The 5,095-nt window shown below is 37.2% G+C and overlaps 1 non-coding gene across 1 annotated transcript; it reads right to left on the bottom strand.

Annotated features, from left to right (window-relative positions):
* Positions 1–4,709: 4,709 nt before the first annotated feature.
* Positions 4,710–4,814, bottom strand: LOC127552596 (U6 spliceosomal RNA). Its single transcript, XR_007951465.1, has one exon. It is a non-coding gene; the product is annotated as a U6 spliceosomal RNA (small nuclear RNA).
* Positions 4,815–5,095: the final 281 nt, after the last annotated feature.

Raw genomic sequence — 5,095 nt, 5'->3', positions numbered from 1 at the left:
TCTTCATCTATAAAATGAAGAGGCTCAATTAGATCAGTGTTAAAGTCTCTTTCAGCTCTAAATCTATGATCTTACAAGTGTTTGACTAGGTCTATAGAGGGAAATGAGGCTGGAAAGATATACTGCTCTCTACAGTACCTAGCACAAGCTAGAGGCTTAATATTTTATGATTATTTATTAACAATGTTTATTAACAATTAACTGATTGAAAGTCGATGTCTGGAAACCTTTAAGGATGAGTAAGAACTTTGTAGTTAATTTAGAAAACTTGGAAACTTTTGGTGAGATGGAAATAATCATAGAATTATTAATACAGAATATCATACTCTGCTACAGGCAAAAAGGATAGGAATTTGTGATTCCACTGGTACTGGAGGAATTATTCAGTCACCTTCTCTGTGACTTATGATCTTTTTATTAATAATAGCATTATTATTTTCAAAATGCATACAAAGATAGTTTTCAACATTCACCCTTGCAAAATCCTGTATTCCAAATTTTTCTCCCTTCCTTCCTTCCATCCTCTCCTTTAAATAGCAAGTAATTCAATATAGGTTAAACACATGCAGTTCTTCTAAACATACTCCTACATTTATCATGTCATACAAGAACAATCAGATCAAAAAGGAAAAAAGCAAACAATAAAAAAAAAGATGAAAATACTATGTTGTGATCCACATTCAGTCCTCATGTGATTTATAATCTTAAAGAGATGCAGAGAGCAGTGAGATTAGGTGGCACAGCAGTGTGAATCTAAGTCTTCCTATCTCAAAACTCTGTGCATTACCCCAAGATAGGCTGCTTCTCAGAACACAAGAGTCTCAGATAATAAGAAAGGTCAAGCTATCTGTACTTACATCAAAGACCTAAGAACCACAGGACAAGACAAAGGCATTTTTCCATCCAGGAGCCAAGAAATCACTTGAAACTTTAGCTTCCTGATACTTGCACCCTATATCTAATCTGACTTTATCCTATCCCTATCCCCTACTCCCTTGACCAAACTAAGAACTAAATTCAAATTTGCCTTTGGATACTTACTAGCTGTATGACTCTTATTAGTTGTGTAATCCTGTTTGCCTCAGTTGCCTCATCTATAAAATGAGCTAATGAAAGAAAAGGCAAATTACTCCAATATCTTTGCCAAGAACATCCCAAATGGGGTGAATTAAAGTTGAACATGACTGAAATGACTGAATATAGGATCCTAGTTCATAAGTATAGGAAGAAGTATATGGAAGAAGCCTTCAATTTCATCTACTTTAATCCCTCCGTTTTACAGCTAAGAAAACTAACTCCAATGGAAAAATATGACTTACTGACAGTCACATAGAATGTATCCACCACTATTAGATTAAAATTCAGTTTCTGTGTTTAGCATTCCCTGCACTACAGGGTTGATTTCCTAGTTCAAGAATCCTGAACCTGGTATCTCTTGATAGAACTCAAAAGACCCATGAACTTGACTTTGGGTAAAAAAAAATCTCCTATTTTCAAATTTATTATTTTCTTCACTTATTCAAAATCTTGACTCTGAGAAAAGGTCCCAAGATTTCCCCAGATGGCCAAGGAAGATTCATGACACATACATATACACAAGATTAAAAACCTCTGAATTTGGCAATCCCCCTTGTGTTATAGAGGAGGAAATGGAAGCCCCAAGAAAAGTGATTTTATCCCACATCATCTAGATAGAAAGTGGCAAAGCTGGTATTGACACTGATATTGTCAGACCCTATATACCATGTACATTGCATTTCTAGAATGATCAGTTTGGCCATAGAGGATGGAGAATGAGGTGAAGAAGGAACAATTCAAATGAGAACAAATTCTTGTCTTATTCCATAAATTTAAAATGAAATAAATAATTTCTTTTTAATGAGAAGCAGTCAGCCTTTCAGGCTGGAGGCTTTTTTGTCAGACTCAGTAGATGTGGCTAAGTACACATTATAAATTATATCTCCAATAAGTTACTTTTTTAGGCTGACTGGCCCATGAAGCATGGCAAGCAGGGTGACTGGCTTTTCAAGGAGGGTTTCTCAGCTGCTAGTCAGTCCTTCTGGTGGAATTAACTGCAGGATACCATGCAGTATCTGATTCCAGGGCCCCCATAATGAGTAACCAAAGCTGCCACACAGGAATATGAATTCTCTCCCTTCCTCCGAAGTTTGAATTTGCAGACACTTGGCAAGTGCTTTCTGGGGTCAGGTTTTCCATAGGTTCAAAATGTCCAATTTTAAGAGCCTCCTTCTAGGATTTCATGGCCTGTGCCTTTCACACATGAGAAAAGGGTGAGGTTCCACTCAGGTATCTATACTAGCCTTTGGAAAATCCTCACTAGAGGCTGCAGACACTTCCAAGGATTCCCATTATTACAATTCGCCTCTGATGTGCTAATGTTAGCTATCCCCACAAAAATAAGCAGAATCTGTGATCCATGCTAAATGTAGTGTTAGTTTTGAAATGTGGACTCATTTTCCACCAGGGGTTGTCATAATGTTCCCTCTTCCTGAAATGCCCTTTCTTTCCAATTCTGCCAGTTCAATTTGGACCTATCCTTCCAGCCCCATTGCGGATTCCACGTCCTCACATTTCCCATTTCTATAACATTTTTTAAGGTTTAATTAGTAATAATAGCTAACGTTTATAAGTCCCTTAGAGGTTCACAATGTACTTTTCTTATAATACCTGAGGTATTACACAACCTCAGAAAATAGGTGCTATTATTTTCCCCATTCTACAATTGAAGAAACTATGGCTCAGAAAGTCTTATAGTGCCTCAGTGATGGAATTAAAACTCAGCATAGTGATTTGCACACAGTAGGTGCAAAATTAAAATCTATTTAATTAATTTGAATTCCACATTCAATTTTAGTATCCTTTTCATCAAGCAAATCTTGTCTTCTCAAGAAGCTTATAAGCTCTTTGAAGGCAGGACTATGACTTTGGAATCTCTAAATCTTCCATACCACCTGCCATGGTGGAAACCATGTAGGTGAAAACCAATTGATATCTGTTGTCTAACTGATTACTCAACCTTACAAAAGAGTTCAGTTAACTATTATGCCATAAAAATAACAAATGCAAAAACACAAAGAAATTAGGAAAGACAAATGGAGTGATAAGAAACAAGGAAGAAAGGAAACAAGCATTTGTTAAGTAACTATTATTGCTAAACACTTTATAAATATTATTTCATTTGATCCCCACAACAGCCCTGGGAGGTCAGTTCTGTTATTAACCCCATCTGTGAAATGGGAAAATGAGGTAAACCAAGGTTAAGTGACATCTAAATCTAAATTTAAACTCAAATCTTCCTGACTCCAAGTCTGATAATTTATTCCCTGTGCCACCTAGTTTACTCTAAGATAGATCAACTTAACTAACAGACAAAATTGCGATCTTTCCTAGCCACTGAGGTTTGTAACCCGGGAACCATCTTCCACAATATGCCAAAGCTGCCAATCTGTTGTGAAGTCTGTCAATTCAACCTTCACAACCTCACTTTTCTCTCTTGCTTATCTCCACCCAGCCATTGCTCTAGTCTAGGCCTTAACAACCTTTCAAGTGGATGACTTTAATAGTCTACAAATTGCCCTTCCTAATTCCTCTCTTTCACTTCTGCATCTCGTTCCCTGTACAGCTGCCAAATTGATATTTCCAAAACACAAATCAGTCATTCCCCTACTCAAGAATTTTCAGTGGCTCCCCATTCCCTTACAAACTCCCAAGCCTAGTATTTAAGGCCCTTCACAATCCAATCCTGACCTATTTTTCCAGCTTGATTTCATATGACTGCTTTAAGCACATGACTTCCTAGGCAAGCCTGAGTTCAAGATGAGGCTGCTTCCTGGTTGTTTTCTTTTAGGGGGGACAGGGTCTTTGGAAATTTAAAAGGTTGGAAAAAACAAAAGTCCCATGATGGGGATCCATGTTAAAGCTTGTTGACAGCTGAACCTAGTTATCCAGAGCACTATTGGATCAACCCAATAGCCAAGGCACTGTGTCCTTCAGCAAAAAAGCAACTCAACTGTCCATTCAGTTTTAAGTGAAGGTACTAGGAGAAAATGACTGGGTAGTAACCACTTCAACTTTGAGCCCTATGTCCTAGGGACCAACATTATATAGGAAATAGTCTGTCCCAACCACCAGGGAGATTTTTTAAAAACTTTTAAATATTTTCAATGAATATCCCTTTAAAAATGATTGATATTAATTGGTTACATGATATTGGGACAGTCATTACTGGTGGTTAATAGCAGGTATCAGATAATCTTGTTATCATTTCATTCATGTCTATCTCTTCATGATCTTCATGGGATTTTCGTGGCAAAGATCCTGGAGTGGTTAACCATTTCCTTCTGCATATATAGCATTAGAATCACTCTAACTCCTCAGTCTTGTCCCTGGAACCAAAAGGGCAAGATATTGCCATGTTCTGAAGACCTAACCTCATGCTACATGTGTGGGTTAGAAGAGTAATCCAATCCATCAATAAACATTTTTTGGTCTACTTTATGCTAAGCACTCTGCTAAGTGCTGGAAATGCCCAAAACAAAAGGACAAAAAAAATCTCTGCCTTGAAGGTTATCAGATAATAGCAGTCCAGTCTCAGTCTCTTCCTACAGTCCTCATTCTGACTTCACCATATTCTACCTACTACCCACCAGGAAAAGAATATCCTCCCCTTCCCTCCACTCTATTTTCATTTTTATATGGAATATTTCACAAATGTGCATGTTATCCTTGTGCAAAGAGTCATGCTAATCTTCTCTACACTATTCCAACTTTAGTATATGTGCTGCCAAAAAAATGTATGACAGAATGTAAACTCCCTGAAGGCAAAACCAATTGAATTTTTGCCTTTCCAACACATTCCTCCCTGACTTTCTTGTTGTCTTGTATGTATTATCTAATCCCATTAAAATATAAGCTCCTTGAGTACAGGAACTGTTTTTCATTTTTTTTGTATTTGTATTCCCAAAATTTAGCACTGTACTTGGTATATAGTCAGTGCTCAATAAAATTTTCTTGATTGACTAACCACCTGGTTCTATGTGTATTCTGCTGTACTTACAGTGCAGTCCCTCCTGAG

This window comes from Antechinus flavipes, chromosome 2, assembly GCF_016432865.1.
Source record: "Antechinus flavipes isolate AdamAnt ecotype Samford, QLD, Australia chromosome 2, AdamAnt_v2, whole genome shotgun sequence".
In the NCBI taxonomy this organism is placed as follows: Eukaryota; Metazoa; Chordata; class Mammalia; order Dasyuromorphia; family Dasyuridae; genus Antechinus; species Antechinus flavipes.
Note: the sequence above shows the minus strand (reverse complement) of the source record. Positions and strands in the feature narration are given on the sequence as shown.